This window comes from Stegostoma tigrinum, unplaced genomic scaffold, assembly GCF_030684315.1.
Source record: "Stegostoma tigrinum isolate sSteTig4 unplaced genomic scaffold, sSteTig4.hap1 scaffold_49, whole genome shotgun sequence".
Lineage (NCBI taxonomy): Eukaryota > Metazoa > Chordata > Chondrichthyes > Orectolobiformes > Stegostomatidae > Stegostoma > Stegostoma tigrinum.
The window spans coordinates 4,270,834-4,293,847 of NW_026728419.1; positions in this window are offsets into that span (position 1 = coordinate 4,270,834).

Genomic DNA, 23,014 nt, shown 5'->3' on the forward strand with positions numbered 1-23,014 from the left:
CTCAGAGTGGCGACAGCAGAGACTTTGACTCATTGGGTTCAATCTTGCAATATTTTGTCTCAAAGTCATTTTCATTGAGTTTGACAGGGAACATCTGCATGAGGCCAAGCTAATTTCCTGCTTCTACCTTGTCAATCTCACCTCATTAATTAACAAACCACCCCATACCTTCCCTCTCACTCAGCATCCTCCAGTTTTGCCCCTTCATCTTGGCTAGTGGTACTGACCACTGCCTGGATGCTCCTGGATATTCTGTGATTCCTGGCTCTGGTGCCATCTTTAAAAGGCTAATGGGCACATGCGGTTTTCTTTGTTTGGACCTGCCCTGAACTGTCTACAGTGAGCATAGCAGATAAGGGGCTATTGCATCACATTTTTTTGACAGCGGCCTGGAGGTCCGAGTGAATGGGTTAGTACAGGGGAAGACCATTCTCTTTCCAGGGGAGGCCATGACACCAGAACATGATCCGAGCTTTTTGCCTATTTCAGTCCAGTATCGGCAGGGTGAAGAAATGCCCAGCAATACAGGATAAGCGTGAAACCCCTCCCTGTTCCATGAGGGTAAGTGCCACCGTATTCTTTCCACTCTGTCACACTCAATGTACTTCTTTCATAGCACTGACCTTCAAACAAGATTCATGAGTTAACATTCTAAGTGCATGCAGCATCATACCTCTCTCCCACCTCTACTGTCACCCCCACACTAATAACATTGCATGGATTCAAAATTCGACTGACTCATTCCAGACACATCAGTATTTACCTCCTACCTCCAACAACCCTAGGAGCAGGATCACCCACTTCTATCCACCCTTCCACCCTCACGCCGTTTCTGTCATTTCAGGAGAACGAGCGTGTAATAGAGTAGAAAGTGTGCAGCCGGTTGGTGGAGTGCACAACATCCGTTCCCTCACAACTTTCTCCCACCCTGCGCCATATTGACAGGTCCCGGAGAAGCTCAGGATGACTTGCGTAGAGGTTCTGGAACATCCATATCGCACCAACTGAGTAAGAAGCAATATTCAGTGATGAACAATTCTCATTTTCAACCTACTGTAAGTTATTTTTCTCTTGGCATAACTTAGATACTGTGGCCCAGAAAACTGTCCCTCTTTTATGTTGAGTCAGTGCAAATGGAATCTCCATGGTCTTGTTGTGTCACAACACATCGTCTCCACCACCTCCCAGGAAAGGAACATGATCGAACAGCAAAGCACACTGAGTGGGTCGAATCGGCCATTTCTGCTCCAATGTCTTACGCTTTCATGATCTTATGCTAGTTGTAATTTATCTACCTAAAAGAGCAGTGGAGGATGAAGTTGATAAATATTTGGTTGAAAAGTCTTAATGGTAAAAAGCGGTATGGGGGGTTTGAGGTCTATGCCTGTTACTAATTGTTGTATCCTTCAAACTCCGAAGAGATGGTGACTTAGTGTGATGTTAACTCATTTAAAAAATAAGGGCTCGCCTATTTAAGACTAATATAAAGGTATTACCTTTTCTTAGTGTTGTGCTCACCTCCAGGCCAGTGAAGATTTGGTTTTTGAAGATACTCAAGGCTGAGGTCAACAGATTTTTGATGGAAAAGGGAATCATTGTTTATGCGAACAAACAGGAAAGGCATGTTCAGACACATTCAGATAACAATATGCTTTTATATGATTCAACTCAGACAGGGAGAAATTGCAACCTTCCTGAGAAGCGACGGCTTATTGCCCCCATGTCTGTCTGTCTGCCTACCTGTCTGTCTATGTGTCTGTCTGCCTATCTGCCTGTCTATCTGTCTGTCTGTCTGTCTGTCTATCTATCTATCTATCTATCTATCTATCTATCTATCTATCTATCTATCTATCTATCTATCTATCTATCTATCTATCTATCTATCTATCTATCTATCTATCTATCTGCCTACCTACCTACCTATCTATCTATCTATCTATCTCTTTCACCTCACAGCGATGTGTGTGAATGGAAACCCCGCTCAGTGATCTTTACTACACGTGGAGGATTCCGGTTGAGGATTCAATGAAATTTCCAAACTCCCTGAAGGAAAGGGAATTAAACTAAATCCAACTGGTCCAAGTCGAAATCCAACTGCCAGCAGCTTGGGTGTCCAGAATGACTTCAGAAGCAGAGTAACATTTGGGACAATCTACTTTTTGCTCGTGTCATGAGTTTAACTTTTTTTTGACAAAACTCTTCAAACTGATATTCTGCAGTGATTTTTTTTTCCCGTTTGTCTTCACATGTGCATATGTGTGTGCATGACTCTGTGTGTTTGCATGTGTGTGTGATTGTAAGTGTGTCTGTATGTGTTTATTTTTATGTGTTTCAGTATTTATAGAACAATAAATACTGATGTACATATTTTCAATGCTCAAACTATTTGTCATTTAACCTTCCATCACAGCGTCAGTTACGTTGCTTTGATTATGGCTGAGCTGTTTTTTTAGTAAACGTAAGACTTCTACTCAATTTTTCCTAAACGCTGAACGTAACCCAGTCTGAGACCTGCATAATTAGCCATATAACCAAGTTGGCAACAAATAAAATTTGTGAAGAGTTGGACAAAAAAAGGAAAAAAAAAGACCCTCCATTCTCAGTCTAAACAGGGATGAGGAGAAATTCTCAAAGGGTCATTTGAGTGGTAATTCCCTTCCCCAGAAGTCTGTGGTTCCTGCATGTTTGTATTGATTCAAAGCAGCGTTAGTTAGATATTTGAAAGCAGAGTGATCCAAGGATAACGAACTACAGATAGGAAGGTGTGACTGAGGCGACAACCGGGTCAGCCACAAGCTTAGTGACTGGTGGAGCAGAGTCAAAGTGTCTGATGGCCCACTCCTGCTCCTCAGTCCTATGTTCCATTCTGTTCCTCAAATCTGCCATACTGAAGCTGTGGAAGGCCACTTGTTCCAGCTACCTCATGCACAGAAACCCCTCAGAACTGCCACACACCATGTGATGCATGCTGGATAATGTTTTTGGTGGAAAACGGGGGCACCAGTGTGAAACACACCCCAAATCTCCTCACAGACGTTTCCCAGTATCCCTTTATTGGTTGTGGTCTAGACCTTGATTCACTGTGAAAACAGCCGCATACTGGTCACTGACATCACTGACAAAATTCTCTGGTCTTCCTACCTGCAACATTCCAAAGCATCAATTTCAGGGAAATCACAGCCAATAACTTTTCAAAAGCAGAATGGGAGGAAACAAGATACAGAAATAAATCTTTCAGCCCCTCAATCCTGCCTTCCCCTTCAATGTGATAATGGCTAATCTGATGTTGGCCTCACTTCCTCTTTCCTGCCCACTTCCTTGTAGCTCTCAAATTTCTGATGTGTCAAAATTTAATCACTTCTTTCCAAACATTTCAGTGACCTATCTCTCTATGCTCTCTGGAATTAAGACGTTCCGACAGTCACTACTCTCTGAGAGAAGGAAACAGCCCCCACACATACAGCATAACCTATTAACACGAACAAAAGATACAAACACAGTGGAAATGTGATGGGCACAGATTGCAAGGCAGCATTTGACTCGCAGTGGTATCAAGGAAACCAAACAAAATTGGACTAAATAGGAATCAGTGTAAACTCTTCAATGGGTGAAGACATTTGTAGCACAGTGTGGTTGTGAGACATTAATCATCTCAGCCCCGGGGTATCATTGCGGGAGATATTCAAGGTAGCTTCCTCGGCACAAACTTTTTCAGCTGTTTCATCAATGCCTTACCCCCATCATAGGATGAGAAATTGGGATGATCACCGAAGATTACACAATGTTTAGCACAACTTGTCAGGCCTCAGTTCCTAAAGCAGCCTGTGTCAGTTTGCACCAAAAACTGGACAACAGTCAAGCTTGAATTTGTAAAGTGTGGGTAACATTCATGTAACAGCACTACTGGACACAGCACATATTCACAGTGAAAGGAAGAGATCATTCAGCACCTCGAGGTGATTTCACAGGAGTATAAGGAAGTCTTTCAGCCCATTGAGATTTTGGACAAGGGGGAAAGACCATTTAGTCACCTCTGCCTGTGACACCAGAAAAGAGTGTGTCTTGTCAGCACATCAAAATTGTAAACATGACTCTGAGGTTGCTGAATCCAGTCCATGAGCCTCTTCCATGGAATGAGGAAGATGCCATTCAGCCCTTTGAAACACTGATACATAAATAGGAGGATATTATTGCCGGCCCAACATGATTAACCAATGAACCACAGACTGCACAGATAGACTGTTACATGTTGCTCATTCTGGCTGCATGGCTAATGGTTCTTTACCACAATTTGCTGATTGTAAAAGAGGAAAGAGGATCAGTTGTGCCAAGCCTCAAAGATACATCTGCCATATCTGAGAATACAAACTGTTTTTCTATATGGAGGTCAGAAACTGGCTGCAATGGCAAACTCTGTCTGACTTAGGGCACTGTTGCCCCTGACAGGTTTGTGAACAACATGAAAATCAATGCAGGGTCAAACACCGACTGCAAAATAAAGTGGTGAGAGCTCATTGAGAGCCTGGAGCTCTCTCAAGCTGAAGATGAGGTGTCAACTTGGCGAAGCCACCAAAGAAGACTATTTGCATGCCAAACAACATAAGCTGCAAGTGATAGAATGAAGCGATTTCGTAGCAAACAGATCAGATCAGAGTCCTGCAGCCCTGCTACATCCACTTGTGTATGATGGTGGAGAAACAAACAATGCACTGGAGGAGGAGGCTCCACAAATATTCCCGTCCTCAATGATGGGAAAGCCCAGCACCTCAGTGCAAAAAGTAAGGCTGAAGCTTTGGCTGCCACCTTCAGCCAGAAATGCCGAGTGGATGATCCATCTCGGATTCCTCCAGAGGTCCCCATCATTACAGATACCAGTCTTCAGCCAAATCTATTCTTTCCAACTGATACCAAGAAATGTTTGGAGACACCGAATACTTAGAAGGCTACAGGCCCTGGCAATATCCTCGCATTGTATTGAAGCCTTAAGCTCCAGAACGTGCCACTCGCTAACCAAGCTGTGGCAGGGCAGTTACAACGCAGGCATCGACCTGACATCATATAATATTGTCCAGGTACTTTCTGTACATGAAAAGCAGGACAGCTGCTCCATCAGCCTACTTTCTATCACGAGCAAAGTGATGGGTGGTATCATAAATAGTACTATTAAAAACACTTTGTCATCAAAAGTTGCTCAGTGAAGTCCCGTTTGGGTTTCACTGGGGTCTTTCAAATTGTGACTTCATTAAAGCCTTGGTTCAAACATGGACAAAAGAGCTGAATTCATCAGCTGAAGTGAGAGTAACAGTGCTTGACTTCAAGGTAACATTCGACGGAATGTGGCATCAAGGGGCCTGATTAAACATGGAATCAATCAGTATTTGGGTACACTCATGAGTGTTTGGATATATGCCTGGTACAAAGGGCAATGGCCACGGTTGTTGGAGGTTAGCCATCGGATCTCCATGACATCACTGCATGAGCTCTGTGGGGTAGTTTTGGACGCCCAACATTCCCTCCAGCATCAGGTCAGAGGATGTTCATTGATGAATGCATAATGTTCAACACCATTCACAAGTCATTAAAATACCAAACCAGTCCATATTCAAATGCAACAAGATCTGAACAGGATCCAGGCTTGGGCTGAAAGATTTGCACCACACAAATGCCAGGCTGTGGCCACCACCAATAAAAGACATTCTAACCACGGCCCCTAGACATTCTGAATCCTCCTCTGTCAACATTCCGGGAGTTATCATTGATCAGAAACTCAGCTGGACACACCACATAACTGCAGTTGCAACAAAATTTGATGAGAAGTGAGGAATACTTTGGCAAGGAACTCACATCCTGGCTCCTCAAAGCCTGTCTGTTATCTTCAAGGCACAAGTCAGGAGTGTGACGGAATACTACCCACTTGCTTGGATGAATGCAGCTCCAACAACACTCAAGAAAATTAACATCATCCAATATACAAGCATTGACTCCTTCCAGCACCAACATTCAGTGGCAGCAGTGCATACTACATGCAAGATACCCAGCAGAAATTCACCAAAGATTCTCAGATAACACCTTCGAAACCCATGATCATTTCCATCGAGAAGGACAGGGAAGAAGGCATGGAGACACATCACCACATTCGAGCTGCCCTTGAAGACACTAATCATCCTGATCTGGAAGGTATATTGCTTATTCCTTCACTGATGCTCGGTCAAATTCCTGGAATTCCCTCATGAGTGACATTACGATTCAACCCACAGCGGGTAGTGATTCAGGAAGGCAGCTCATCAACAACTTCTCAAGAGTCATAAGGGCAATAAATGTTGGCCCAACCAGTGATGCCCAATGCACACAAATGAATGCTAAAAGAAAAAGAAAACAACATGAAGGTTCGGCAGAGAATCGTAAACTATCTGCAGTCATGTATCAATGTTTTGTTTCAGATGTGTGACGGTCCATAAACTTCATCTTTCAATGGAATCACCTCTTATCCTCTCACAGTGCTTCAAATTAAAGCCTCGCTTTCTACACACTCTCCTCATGTCATCGTCATCTCAGGAATCAGTCTGATGAAACACCTTTGCATTCTGTCTGTGACAAAGAATCCGTATTCAGGAGAGAAAATCTGTACACGATGCTCAACAAATGCAGAAAGGTGTCTTTAGCCCTATACCTGAATCATTTTGCAATGAAGGACAACAAACAATTTATTTTTTGGATCACTTGCTAACCCGCCTGAATTCTGTTAGCAACTCATGACCAAGGGTATTCAGGTCCTTTTCGACAACAGCACTTCTCAACGTCTCACCTTCTAATAAAAACAAAATGAGAAGGATGGTGTTTTTTGCCTGCATCTAAATCATTTCTTTGCCTTATAAATATCTGTTCTCCAAGCACTGATGTCTGTGATATCATCTGAGTAGTTACCTTCTGTGTATAGAAGGATCTGGCGCACTGTATTCTCTCCATTATCCAAATTTCAATCCATAAAATACTTTCCCCCTTACCCAAGGATTCTAAATGGGTTCACTCACCTGTGTACAACCACATCAAAGGTTTTCTGTAAATTCAAATACACCACTTCCACTTGTTCTCATTTGTCGATGTCACAACCAACATTTTGGACAAACTCCAGAAGATTTATCAGATAATTTCCCATTCATGAATATAGGCTAACTGTACCAACTCATATCATTATTCTCCAATTATCTAGTTACATGAATTACAAAAAAACTGATATTTTCTCATAACTGACATCATGTTATCCACTACTTAATTTTCTGTTCTCCCTTTTCATCCTGTTTTAGATATTTGTGATCGCAATAGCTACTTTCCAGTCAGCAGGATCCTTTCCAGAATCTAAAAAGCATTGAAGAACTTTGACCTCCCTCAATATTCCGGAACGTAGATCATAGAATGATGGAACTTACACTACAGAAGGAAGCCATTGGTCCATCGTGTCTGTATCAACTCCTGAATGAGCAATCCAGCAACTTCAGTGCTCCAGCCGTATATGTGTAGCCCTCTTAAGGCATCACACATCTGATGCATCAACATATCAATGTTCAATAGAATGAGTTTTTTGAATACTTCCTCTTTATTCTTCCTAATTTCCTACATGTCCTCATTTTACCAGTCACCTTGTTCCCTAATATTACTGGAACGTTTTGCATTGCTCCCTCTGTGGAGACAGAGCCAACGTGCTCACCTCACTGGACAGAGATGACATCACCTCATGAATACATCAGAGGACGGCTCTCTGGGACACGATGGACATGTAACTCAATTCCGCCCAGAAATTTCCAGAATAAAACCAGTTCACTTCATGGCCAGTGTCAGCACAGTCCTCCCCCTGGTGTGTGACTGCAGGTTATACTGAAAGTGGCGACACAACTCTGGGACCTCTTCATTGCTGAATAAAACTGGCTTCACGCTTTGCAACTGAAATAGGGACAACATTGGAAAACATTCCATGAATCTCCAGAGAGGAGAGCACAGTGCCCTGATACTCCCTGTTTACAGAGCTTCCCTTCAATGCAGCCTCTGTCCCATTTGTTAGCCATATTGAAGTCCCAGATACACTGTAAATGCAGCAACCATATCTCTCACGGAGTGGAGGCACCAGACCTTCAGGTCTCCCGAAATGAATGCAGCAGCTGACAACACACACCATGAAACCATGAAAATAACATTCCCTGACTTTCCAATGACGGGAGAAAGTCAAATTTATGCATTCATGGTGCACCCATTCAGTGTTGAAAATGCCTTCCTCTCCTCATTTTATTTTCCTGGATGATAAACTGTTACATTTTTACGCAGTCGCAGTGACCTGAAATATTAACAGTTCCACTCTCCATATAAGTAGTTTACAATACAATTGCACATTTTTTCTGTACCTCAGTCACAATAACAGTAAAACCACTATTACCAGTGAAGATGGTTGGACATGCTGGAAGGAGGCATTCTAGCGATATTATGTGCAGACTGTTAATCCAAGGACCCAGGTATATGATCCAGACTCAGGATTTGAATCCTGCCACTACAGATGGATGAATTTGAATTCAACAAAATATCTGGCATTATGTATTTATTGAAACTTTGAATGCATCATCGCTTGTCAGAGAGAAAGAAAAAAAACTGGCCCACCGCTGTACTTCATGGAAATAAATCAGCCATCTTCATCTGGTCTGGCCTTCAGTGACTGCAGAGATAAAGCAATGTGATTGGCTCTCAGTTGCCATCTGAAATGGGCAAGACAGCCATTCAGTTATATCAGTCACTGCAAGGTCTCATAGAAATGAACAGAATGGCACTAGGCATTGACACACGTGGACAGCAGTGGTTGAAGAAAGCAGCCCACTGACACCTTCTGGAGGGGAAGCAGGAAACGGCAGTAATTTCTAGCCCAGCCAGCGATGATCATGTCCCATTAATGAATAAAGGAAGATGATCACACTCAGGGAAAAGAAACAAAGGGGACATAACTCACTTTAAACACAGACTTGGACATATACCTGCACAGGAATGATATTCAGGAATATGGGAAAAGGCCAAAAATAAACAAGATTAGCCTCACATTTTATTTCTATTCCAGCTGATCATCAACAGTGTCCCTAATTGCTTCTTTTTTTCTCTCTCTTACTCCACGTATTCAACACACTCCTTCTCCCCTTCAAAACAAACATCTCTGTCACCAGATTTAATCACATTATTTCCCAGCTGCTTTCAGCTCCAATGTGTGGCCAGTGGACTCAAAATGCAAACTCTGTTCTTCTCTTGGCAGGAACTTCAAACCTGTTCAGTTTCCTCACCATTTGTTTTTCCTTTTTGTTACATGGAATTTCATGGGATTTTGACATTATTGGAAAGGGCCAGCATTTGTTCACCATCATTAATTGTTCTTGCCTGTGAGGCCAATTCTCAAGGCAGAAAAGAGCCGAGCACATTATTATGGGTCTGAGGTCACTCTTAGTCCAGGTAATGTTAGATTTCTTTACCAAAGGATATTCGTAAAACAGATAGGTTTTTAGACAAAATTCTGTTGATTTTATGGTTGCTGTTAGTGATTTCTTTAATTACTCCAGTTCCTGTCATTTGAATTTATGATCTGCCATCAGCTGTGAATTTGGAACAGTGTTGTTGATATAAATTACCTGTCCATCAACATTACTACTCTGACACAATCTCCGTATTGTAAAGTAAATTCAGAGACAAGAACAAGTTTCTGGCCAATTATTTGTAACTGGAAGACTGGCTGGTGGAGACCTGAAGATGTAAAGTCCGAACGATACCAAGGCGTAGTTAATGATTTATTCAACAGCAACAATGACACAGAGGTGGAGCCTGTGGATATTATCGAGCTGGTCGTCGACAGGTTTGCTGATGGAGACAACAATGAGGGATAAATCAGTTCAGGGCAAAAGGGGTCCTCCAGGTTGTGAACTCTCGTGTCTGTAAAGGAAGGGTCTGAAATTCATGGAAATGAGCGGTGTTTGCAATTGAAACAAAAGAAAATAGATTCTGCCTTTGCCCAAGTGCGGATAACGGAAATAGCAATGATGTTCAACATGTTTTATGGAATTAATGAATGGTTAGAGACAGTGACTTAACAGGAACACCAACAATAGCGAGGAGGGGATAGTAACCCACTTGAATAATCAGCAGTAGACCGTGTATTCGCCATGATAACAGGGCCCAAGGCTTTGAAAGGTATAAAAGACCCTCGAATAAACTCCTGTCCGTTATTGTAACATTCCCGTCTATTATTCTCAGATTCTGATTCATTGTTGGAAAATTCCAGTCTATTGCTCTCAGATTCTGACCTCTCCGCGCCGTCTCTCTGCAGCTGCTGATCCCTGTCAGTGCTGTAGCTGATGCTCACGCTTATACTATGGGAGAACACACTGAATGGGGCCCCTTAGTAGTAGGAGTAGGAAAGCCTCCTGTGACACAGCTGGAATCCATGGAGACTGACATCAATCACAGTCACTGAACAAACAGTTCTAGTTAACTCCTTTAATTCGAGAAACTTCAGATCAAAATAATAACCAAACTGGTTTGGGTGACTTAATCTCTGTCTATTGGCCTTATCTCCCATTACACATTGCTCTAGCGAAGTCAGTTGAGTGGGAGCATAATGTATGATTTCTTTTCGCTGGTTAAATGATTCTACTGTGCTGTCCATATACAATTGTGTACCCATCTCCCCCCTCAAAAAAGTCAAGAAGTTGTTATTGTGCTGGTCTTTCCTTCACCAAAACAAGCGCCAAGCAACTGATTGCCACTGGGCATAGCTGCCATGACCTTACAGAGGAAGTGTGGATTTGGCTGGACATTCCTGCCATTTATCTAAGAAGGCATTTTTTTTCAACACACAATACACTTTAGCTTTCTATTAAAATACACTGAAAAGCATCTTATTGAAGTTTATTTGCTTTAAAGTTGTAAAAAAATTGATTTTGTAACTTGAGTCCAAAGCCAGGCTTGGCATGAACAATGATCTTGTCCATTTAAACCCACGGATTAATGGCAATGAATATGATGCTGGTTAGGAGACAGAAAGGCATGAAGCAGTGGCGGTGGAGACTGGAGGGGAGTACAATGATCTCACCCAGTCACCAATTTTTGACCATCACTCTCTTTGGGAGGCAGAATGAAGTGTGATGCAGAGGAAATAGACAGACTACATTTGGGAGATGAAATGCCCAAAGACATTGTGAACAGAGCAGGATAATTTTAAATGTGTCGTCGAGAAATATATTTTATATGAAGACTGCTTTATCACAAGTTATGCATGTTGATAACATTGGTCATATCTGGACGGGGTATTCAAAATTTAATATAGATACAGCTAATAGATGTAGGGGTACAGGATGATTTCTGGACAATAACAGTAGAAATATAGCTCATTCGGACCTCCTGCAGTAATGAAGACGTGTGTTACCACTATTTTTCCTGTAGTTATTCTGTGACATGTATTACGAGGTGGCATGGTTGTTATGACTGCTGCCTCACAGTGCCTGGGACTTCAGTTCGATTCTATTCTAAGGTGACTGTATGCAGTTTGGATGTTCTCCTGTGTCTGCAATATGTTTTCTCTGGGTGCTTCCGTTTCCTCCCACAGTTCAAGAATTTGCACGCTGATGGAATGGCCATGCTGTGTTGCCTGTGATGTTCAAGAATGTATAGATTAGGTGGTTCCGGGGGAAGGGTCTTGGTGGGAAGCTCGGAGAGTAAGTGTGACCTTGTTGGGCTGAAGGGCCTGTTTCCAAACTAAAGAGATTCTATTAAAAGTTTTCAGAGCGTGTGGAGACAGGCTTGTCCAATAAAGAACACAGCATGGGTCATCATCAATAATCTATTCCTGTTTTTATTTTCATGAAGTTCAGCTGCGTCTAAAATATATTTTCAAGCAACATCAATTTCCTGAGATTCACAAATTTAGGAGGATATTCTCAAAAAAAAAGTTTTTGTTGGAACTTAAAGAAGAAACAGACACCATGTTTATACAAGTATCACCAGCATAGCTTCCTGAATGGGAAAAGAAATGGACTATATTTTGTCTGATCTGAACGAGTACAGTGAAGCTGCAATTTCAGTCGACTCTCAAGTATTTGGTTATGGCCCATACATGAGTAACTATAAAGTTTCTATGTTTGACAGGTTCCCCAAGTATCAATGACATATTGAGTTGTGCTGATTTGCCATGAAATTAGTGAACTCAGTGACACTGACATCATACGATCAATCCTCTGAAAGTAACCAATTGAAAACAAACAACAAATAAACAAAAGAGAAATGCAGCACAGGAACAAACCTTTCACCCTTTCAAGCCTGCGCTGATCGTGGTGACCTGACTCAATTAAAGAAAAACCTTCTGCCCTCATTTGTTCCGTATCCCTCCATTCTCTTCCTATTCACGTAACCATCCAAGTATCTTTTAAATTTTGCCAACGTGCCTCCTTTCATCATCTCTTCTGGTAATGTATTCCAGGCTCCTACCAGTCCATATGAAAAAAAAACTTTCTGCGCACATCTTGCTCAAACTTTTGCCCTCTCACGTTGAATCTGTGCCCCTTTATAAATTGAAACTTCAACCCCGGGAAAAAAAATCAAAACCTCTAACTATCCACCCTATCTCTGCCTCTCATAATTTTCTAGGCCTCTATTCGGTCACCTCTCAGCCGCCATCTTTCCAATAAAAACAATCCCATTCTTTTTAACATTTCGTCATTACCAATGACCTCGAGACTGGCCAACATCCTGGTGAACCTTCTCTGCACTCTCTCCAAATCTACCACATCCTTCTGGCAATGTGGCAAACAAAACGATGGGAATCACAACGGCAATGTAACGTCATTCTCTTAGTGTCGCTGGAATCAGACTCATCCAGCAAGGTATTACCTTTCTGAAACTATAGACCCAACTGTGAAAGCATAAAATATCTTGGTATTTTTAAGAAAATATATTCATCTGTGTTTTGGAAGGCAAGGGTAGAGTTTGTTTGTCATCCCCAAAAGCTCTGGAGAGTTTGACAGAGAGCTTCGCCCTTGAAATTCTTCTATCCAAGTGGTGCAGATACAGACGCAGACCTCTCTGAAAGGGGATTCCAAGATATTTCAACTAACCAACAATGATGGAACATCAAATTTGTCATCAGTGCCACAATTCAAGCAGTCCTTATCATTTAAGTTACAGTAAAGCAGTGCTCCTTGGTTATTCTAATGACCATACACATTGGACAAGTCAGATTAGCGAACGTAGATTGAATGATGAATTGACTCGTTCATTGGAACAGTATTTTCCAGATACAATCAGAGAGCAAGACACCTGGTAATATGTAATGGCACAAGATTAATCAATGATCTCATAGCGAACACGCACCGAGGTATCAGTGATCACGGTGTGGCTGAATGTACTTTGAGGGAGGGATGGTTGGTTCTAAGATGACAGCTTGAAACCTATGTGAGGAAATTGCTAACAGTGCGAAATTAGGGCTGTCTGCAATGAATTGGTAAATTAGCTTAGGAGCTGGGTCAGTAGACTTATAATGTTAGACATTTGAGGAAATATTTCATACTGGAAAAAGCTAAACTGCAGTCAGAAAGACTCAAAGAGAATGAAGCACCATCCAAGGCTAAAGAAGGATTTTCAAGATAAGGTAAACTTTCAATAAGAAGCGTAGAATGACACATGGATATTCATATTCAGACATATGCACACAGGGCACATTTCGTAGGGGAGTACATTTTATACGCCATCTTTTCCTCGATGCTATCAGTTCTGATGAATAGTTCCTGTTTTCAAAACATTAACCTTGATTTCAAGATGGAGCTGACATCATAACATCATAACATCACATCATAACCTTGCGACATACTTAGAGCAGATATAACCTGACCATTCCTTATTAATGTTCTACATTTTAACTGAAATATAAATCTGTAAAACAATACTAATAATGCTCTTTTAAACGGGTTAAGGATGCTGCAGTTGTTCAGACCCGAGTACTGACGACGCTTGACTCGCAGCCCCAGGACAACAAATAATGTTGATTTTGCTGCCCTTGATCTCGCCTACTCCATGTCCTGTGCCATGTAACCAATGTACCTCTGTCTAGATCTTTTCGCAAATTCTGATGTGTTTATCCTTGCTTACTATGATCTGCTTGTCCTGCTCGTAAACAAAGCTTTTCACTGTATTTCGGTACACATAATAATCCATCAATCAATCAATCATTTCCACAGATAATGCCTGTTGGACTGAATTTCTCCATAAATTTCTGATTTGCTCAGAGAACCTTGTACCATTTTGATTGCGAGATACAGGAAGGGTGTAATTGTACTAGAGTGTGCCCAGAGCAGGTCAGCAAGGATATTACCTGGATGGACCATTTCTGCTAAGAAGACAGACGATCTAGCATGGGTTTTTTTTTTCTGACAGCAGAGGAAGCTCAGTGGGGAGCAGATTAACATGTATAAAATTATGAAGGGGATACATAAGGGAGATTGGACTAAACTTCAGCTTATTGAAAATGATTATTAACCTTCAAGAAAGATTGAAAACGTGTGACAGAAGGTTTACGGGAGATTTAAGGAAGATGAGTTTCTCCCACAGATAGTTCTGGGCATCTGAAATTCACTGCCTGAAAGTGTGCTTAAGCTAAGAATCAGAACATTTTACGAGTGTTTAGATGATCACATGAATGCCAGATCTCTCAGGGATAGTGTGGAAAGTGGGACGAGGACAAACAGATACAAAAGCAGAAGTTGCTAGAAAAGTTTGACAGATCTGTCAACATGTGTGAAGAAACATCGGCGTTATTTTTCAGGTCTGGTGACCCTTCTTTCTAAGGAAAAAATTTTTTGTTCAAAGACACAAAGATGATGTACCAAAGCCAACTTTCTGTACTTTAAAGCTCGAGTAGGCGAGGTTCTAGGTACAATGGCGAGTGTATCAGACATCTATGGATTTATGGCCCTGTATTTCAAATGTTGTGGGTTTGACTCCCACAGAGTTTTAGATTGTGTTTGATGGAAGTCAATGATGATCTGCAAAAGCCGATTCATTGTCACCCCCTGTTGTCCAGCTCCCATTGCTGACCATGCGAAGTTTGTCAAATTTTCGGGGCAAGTTTTCTGGGGATAATACAGTTTGAAAAATATTCAGACTAGAATCGGTTGCCTACATGATAAACCTGCGTAGTTCATGAGAAAGCACAACTGGCTCGCAGCACAAACATTCCCTTCCACAGTTGACATGTTACTTTCGAAATTTTTTGAAGGTGGAGATTGATAAATGTCTGGTTCCCAATGGTACACAGGGTTTTGTGGATGGGGTGGAAAATGTCATTGAAGTTTAGATCAGCCATGATTCTATCGAATGGTGAGACTCGTTCCTTTTTTATTAGTGAGTTTTCCAGCTGAGAGTTTTAAACAATAACCTGGTGAGGATGATGTTAATTGACACCACTGAATATCAACTCATCAACTTTACTACACTTCTCTCACAGCTGGAATTTTCCAGCTTCATATCAGGCAATGGAAGATTTACTGGAAAATAAAAATTAGTTCCTGTGAATTCCTCCAGTCATTACATTTCTTTCCTAAAATTGTGACATTAAGGATTTTGGAAATGTCCACTCTGTGCAAAATTGTGGGCCATTAATACCTGTCCGGAATAGACGTGGTCCCAACACTGACTCCTGGGAGCAGCACTGTGCACCCTCCTCGAGCCTAGTTAACAATGCCACATCCCCACTATTGCAGGGATTTTCAGTCCCTGGGCTTCAATTCTTCACAGAATTGGTTTTAACAGACCTTGTCACTTCGTAATTCTTTACTTGTGTTCTGCTGGGTACCATACTCTGGAAGACGTACTCTGCTGTTTATCGTTTCACTAATGCCAAGGAGAAGAGTCTGTTGCTCTGCACAATTTACTGAACAGCTTTCAGAAGCAAGGTAAACCAACTCAACTATTTCCTGCTATCTGTAACTGAAGCAATCTCTCAAATTGATTCTACTGTCACACAGGCCAAGATTGTAAATGCTATACAAAAGTAAAAACTGTCCGCTCTCTCACATCCCTGTTCTCCCCAGAAGATGTCAAAGTGCTGGCCTGAATTGCTTCTCTGTCACTCTGAGAATGATTTGAAAAGTAAAATCTATTCCCTGAGCTGGGATCAACACCATGAAGTTTATACAGACCTAGTACAGTGTGTCTGAATGACAAAACTCCCTGCAGTAACTTTCCCACTGATTCATATAGCAGCGACCTCGCTGTGACATTAAGATACAGAAACAGTTCCCTATTATTGGGAGGGATTCTCTCTTTCGTACCAACTCTGCATTTTTCGCTCTGTCTCAGATGCAGTAATTTAGACAAGGTTCCCAACATAATGTCAGTTCCTGAGCAAGTACGATCTGCCTTCTGCACAGACTTCCACAATTTCCATTCCTCACAAGGAGGTTTGACAGAGAACTGAAGAGCACGTTCATGCTGCCCTTCTCCAGCACTAGCTGCCAGTGGAAGATGTCTTACTCCAGGTGCCAATGGACAGAGCTTGGTCCCGGGAGAAGGGAGTAAGGAGTTAGAATGGGAAGAATCTGTTTTTAAAACTCAATGTTGCTTTCACTCCCCGAGGCAATGGGGATATCCTTAGCTTACAAGAAAACTCACCTGGCTGAGAGTTCATTGTTCTGAGCTGTTTGCTGGTTCATTGATCGAGCGGTATGATTCCTGTTTTGTGTGGATAGAGTAAATGAGAATGGTTCTGCACGTTAAAAGCGTGGGCAATCTCTGGCATTTTCTATCTTGCTCTCTTCTTTACTGATGAAGTCTGTTTTTGATGAGAACGAGGTCCGTCTGAGGTCCCTCAGGTTTGCTGTGGCGAATGTATCACATGTGCAAAATAAGGAAGCAAGCTTTGAACAAAAAACCTCTTCTCGTGGTGAACGGACTTCATGACATGGAAAGCCCTCTATAAACGCACCTCTATTTATCTTCAAAGTTCAAAAATCACAGTGTTTACTGCCCCTGTTCTTTGGAAGCAAGTTTCTCACTGTCTACTTCATCCAAACGCTCGTGCCATGAAATCTCCATTTAATCTTCTATGCCCCAAACAGAACAATCTCAGCCTCTGGAATGTCTCCACAAAACTGAATTCTTTCATCCCTGGACATGATGAAGACTGAGCAGCGCCATGAGAATTTAAGCTGGAAATCAGTTAGTACGTGGAAACATGGAAATGATACGAAACAGAAACCCAGTCTGTGAACCTTTCAAAATGTTTTGTGATCTAGGTGGAAGAAAATGGTTTAATACACAAATGAAGAGAACGTAGTCTCGTTGGAATGGACAAATAGCACCATTCTGGGAGCAAGGAGACAAAATGAGAGGAAATTGTTCTTGAAACTCTGAGTTGGTTTGAATTTCCGGAGCAACATTCGTGACAATTCACTCTGAGTAAGTCTCAGCTGGTTCAGAGCTAGGCAAGTGCACACAGGCAGGGCTTGTTAGTCTAGTGGTATGATTCTCGCTTAGATTATGATATAGTGTAGATATGCAAAAAGTCGCTGTGTTCAACTCCCAGACAAACCCAGCTTCTTTACCTTACATTTGCTACAATGCCCAATGAAATTTCCAGAAAAAAAGCTGGTTTTGTTAAATGTGGTTGAATTGCCTAACGTGGGAATGGTGCAGAGGTACCGTTGCAATGAACATGCCGAAGGAAACACTCGTTCAAAGTGAAAACAAGTGTTCTCGGGCCTTTGCCCACGTTAACTGACTCTGAATGAGTGCTCCAACTGCATTATTGCTCATTTCTGGGAGTGAAACGTCCAGATTAAAAAAAAAACGAAGGAACTGCAGATGCTGTAAATCAGGATCAAGAATAAATTTGCAAGAAAAGCTCAATAGGTCTGGCAGCATCTGTGAAGAGAAAAAAGGCAGTTAACTTTTCGGGTCTGGTGACCCTTCCTCGGAACAGAGTCATCGGATACAATATGCTTGTTCTGTTTTTTTTTTCTCTTTCATTCCATGTATGTTCATTGGAAGAGAAGTTGGAAGACATAATAGGAGGGAAAATCGTGCTCCTTTTCATTATGCCATCTCAACATCCCAACTCAATTATCCAGAGATACACAGAAGGCAGATTCTGTACGTAGAGACAGAATGTAAAAGTCAATCAGAGATGTCAAAAAAAGTGCTAACGCGATGGGATTGCTTTGTGTTCAGGAGGTGAAAAGCTCTCTCACCTGATTCACCTTCACATCACTTGCTGAGGACTGAATAAGAGAAAAGGTGTTTCACCGGAGCTCACTAGCCTCGCTTTCCTATTCCTCCTTGTTTCGCTCTTTCTTGTGAAAGAATGAAAAGAAAATGGAAACAATATTATTTAGTAGCCTGGCTTGTCCTTTTTGCAAACATTAGAATTTAAAAACGACAATATCACGTTGCGAGGTTGTTCGAAACTTGGTGCAGGTCTGAGCAGCTATCTGCCTTGTCTTTCTCCTTAAGCGTCAATTTTCCTGCACAGCTTTCCATTCGTGGACACGAACAAATGTCAGATTGGCAGCCAGCTGATTCAGAAACCTGTGTGGGAAACGAGGAAAAGCAACTCAATAAATTTTACGAAATTCCATGGTGCTTATTTAGAGACGCACGTTTATGAACACATTGACCGTTAGTAAAAGGTGATCAGAGATGTCAGAGATGTTAACAGCATGTGATTGTTTTTCATTCAAGAAGTGAAAAGCCCTCATGCCTGAGTCACCATCGCTTCACATCCTGCGGCATGATTAAGGTACAAGTTGCATCACTTTATCTTCATGTGGCACACTTTTCTATCTCTCCTTGCTTAGACTTTCTTGCTCCTCTTTGATATAAAGAAAAGATTGGATACAATATCAATTGGTAGCCTGTCTTGTCATTTCCTCAGTTTCAATACTAGCATGTTGTTGACTTGAGACCACACGTAAATGCTAATGACTCTACGACAGCATGAGTCATGAGGTTCATCTGAGCCTGTAAATCCCTTCACTCCTGTTGTTGGCTGAATGAGCCGCTATTGCGTCCACTGCTAAGAAATGCAAACGCATTTTTCTACTCCGAAAGGTGACTGAAGGCTTCTGGTTTCAATTCATGCACTTTGAGACATGGCAGAGCAGAACTAGAACGTTCAGAGACTACCTTGAGATGCATTTGACAGAGAGGAATATGCGGTGCACTGCGACACCCGCAAATCAAACTTTTCCTTGACTTTGAGCTGGAACGCTTTCACACAAAAAGCAAAGGTGACACTACACTGCTCCAGAATGAATTAGGGCACGCTAAATGCACACGTAAAAGGGACCATTTCAGCACATTCATGGCCAAGAATGAGAGAAATTTAACAAGGATTCATACCACATTGAAATAGAATTATCTTCCTTTCCACAACAAAAGCAGAAATGGCCAACTTCATTCAAAGAAATGTTGGCTGACAAGAATGCTCACTCCATGTCCATCCAGAAACCTATCACTGTAAAAGGGCAACAGCACTGTTTCTGCCCAGCTTCGAACTGGGGACCTTTCATGGGTAAAGCGAATGCGATAACCACTACACTACAGAAACACAGCCACTACCCTGCCCTGCGCACTGACCTTCCTACAACATTAAAATGTGCAGCCGTTCAACACTAAACCTCTCTGTTTCAAATAGATCGATGCAGCCCAGCGTTATTGGCATTATTGAAAAATAATAGATATCATGTCAACCCGCCCAGAAAATATTCACGTGGACTTTGCCAGGGTTGCAGGTTTCGGACTGTATGGCGAGACTGAATAGGTTTAAGGCAGTTTTCCCTGAAGTGTCGGAGGTTGAGGGACGACCTGGCGGAAGTTGATATAATCATCACGAATATATACAGGGTGAGGAGTCAAGGTCTTTATCGCATGGTGGGTGAATCCAAACCTGGAGGGTGTGTAATTAAAGTGAGGGGTAGGAATTTAAAAGCGACCTGAGGGCCATTTCTTTTATTGCCCTGAAGTGGTGCAAGTATGTGTTGAACTGCCAGATGAAGTGGTGCAGCCTGGTAAATGTACAACATTTCCAAGGCATGTCGAATGTGTGAGTGAATCGGAAGGGTTTAGAGGGATATGGGCCAAATGCTGGAAAATGGGATTGTGTTAATGTGGGACATCTGGTTGACATTGGTGAGTAGACCAAAAGTTGAGTGTCTGCTCTTTCCATTTCCACAACAAAATTGATAACCACTGGCACAATGGAAATGAGGAGCAGATGCTCTGTGCTCTCTTGCATCATACATTGATTGGAAACAAAATGCTTCCTACTATTGCTTTCTACTGATCGCAGCTCATCGCCATCCAGCTTCAGCAGAACAGACAAACAACATGACAGGGTACCAGCATAACGGCAGTGGCGGGAATTGAACCCACGCCTCCGAGGAGACTGGATCTGAATCCAGCTCCTGGGACCGCTTGGCCACACTGCCACTGACAGGTGCGCTGCAAACATGATTCTTTCTGATGTTGCTACTGCAAGACAACATAAGCGAAGGCACAGGGAAAGGCTTGAACCATCCCTGTCTTGTTCATCCATTTTCTTAGCTGCCGGGCAGTGCCCAGCTCAAACATTATTTTCCCACGAGATGCTGATAGCCGCTCGATCAAATCAAAAATCAACTGAAAGCAGAGCACGTCATGTGAGACTCAGTCAGGCGACAAATGTAATGTGCCTGGGAGAAAGTATATTCGGTTATGCTTGGATAAAGTAAACATGAACTGCATAGCATTTCCAGCATTTAGATTTTCACTCTGGTGAACGATTCCGCCCTTTGCTCAAAACAGGACAACTTTCACGTTAACATGTAGCGTGAGAAACACCAGACTACTGGGAAAATGCACAAAGCTGAGCAGGTTGTGCACCAGATGATACCGTGCAACATATGTAGACTTACCTTCGACGTCGTTTTGCAGTGTAAGTGGCTCAAAGATAACCCTCTGTCTGAAAAACTGAGCAAGCATTAGAATTCGAGAACGACAAATCACATTGGGAGGTTGTTCGAACCTCGGTGCAACTACGAGCTGTCATCTTCCTTGCCTTTCTCCTTTCTCCAACATTTTCCAATCGTGGACATGAACAAATCTCAGGTAGCAGCCAGCTGATTTGCAAGCTGGCATGGGAGACGTGAAAAAGCAACCCAGTAAAATTTACGAAATTCCACGGTGCTTATTTAGAGATGCACAAAAGGCAGTTTCTGAACACATTTCTGAATGTAAAAGGTGATCAGAGATGTCAAATAGATGCTAACAGCATGCGATTGCTTTTTGTTCAAGAAGCGAAAAGCTGTCGCTCCTGAGTACCATCACTTCACATCCTGCTGACTGATTAAGATAGGGTTAGGGTTGGGGTTGGTGTTCATGTTCTCTTGTTGTTAGTTTCCTTACTGTTTGTCCGATGTAGTGTTTCTCACAGTCTCTGCAGGGGATCTTGCAGATGACCTTGGTCCTGTCCATGGTCGGGATTGGATCTTTAGTTCTGGTGGGCACTTGTCGTAGGGTTGATGTGGGTTTGTGTGCCACCCTGATGCCGAGTGGTGAAGAAGTCTTGTGGTGAGTTCTGACATGTTCCTGATGTAAGGAAGTGTGATGCGTGTGTCGGGGCATGTAGAATCTTTCTGATGCTGTTCCTGGAGGCATCTCCTGACACAGATCTTTGGATATCCATTATCGTTGAACAACTGGCTACAAAAAGACATGGCCAATGCTCACTCATCTTAATCCACACGGACAAGGGGTACCACCACTTCGACTGGGACAGCACCAAATTCCTGGAACAGGCCAGCCAGAGGCAAACACGAGAATTCCTAGAAGCATGGCACTCCACGAAGCAGGCTATTAATAAACACATTGAACTCGATCCCAAATACATTCCACTATGGAGGAAACCCACAAGTGAGGCAATCCATCACAATGAACCCCAGAGTTTAAAAACCAGGCGGGAAAGCACTCTGATGCTTCATCAGAAGCTGCACTGAGGATCTTACCAAGCACGGTAACGAAACGTCTGCGGAACAACAAACCAGCTCAGCGAGCCATCCAACCTCAACATAGTCATCATTAGATTTTTAATTCTAGATATCTTTTTAGAATTGGAATGTCACCACCTGCTGTGTCAGGATTTTCAGTGAGTCGATTACAACCAGGGAAAAAAAAACACAGATACAAACACATATGGAGACACATGTCAACATGACCATTGTATCATTTGAAACTCAAGAGGGAGAGACAGAGAGAAAGCGGGGAAGTGAGTTAACCCCGTTTCAATGGATTCACCCCCAAAACAACAGAAAGCCCACTGGAAAGAACCACAGGCACAAACACACAGCCACAGAGACTCACACTAATGCACACACTCAGCTTACAGTTTTGTTTCACATCAGTCTAGCTTGCACACAGTGAGAGTTCAACAGTGACACACTAATACAGAGACAGAAACACACAGACACATATGTACACACGTATGTACACAAAGGCATATAGACACACATTGAGACAGAAGCACACAGACACAGAGCCACACACTGAGACAAACATGTGCATACAGACAGTGACACACATACGCACACATACAAATGCTGAAACACAGAGGGAGAAAGGGATGGAACGAGTTGGAGAGAGAGTGTCAAAGGTTCTTTCTAGTTCGGAAGAATCTTGGTATGAGTTGCCTGGGCCTGAATGCACATAATATTCGCAGACAGTTCAATGATTGGAGAATATTTCCTTGTAGCTAATGTTCCTATTGACGATCCGGAGATGTGTGACAAAGGAAACAGTGAATTTTTTAACTGACAACCTTTATTGGTTAAAAGCTGAGCATCTTGATTGGTTGTGACACAGAGACTGATGTGAAACAAAACTGTAAGCTCTCTTAAACCCAGGTGTGAGCCAGTTCAAATTTCAGATTGCAACAACTAAAATACCAATGTTCCTCTGCCAGTTTATCATGGAGACACAG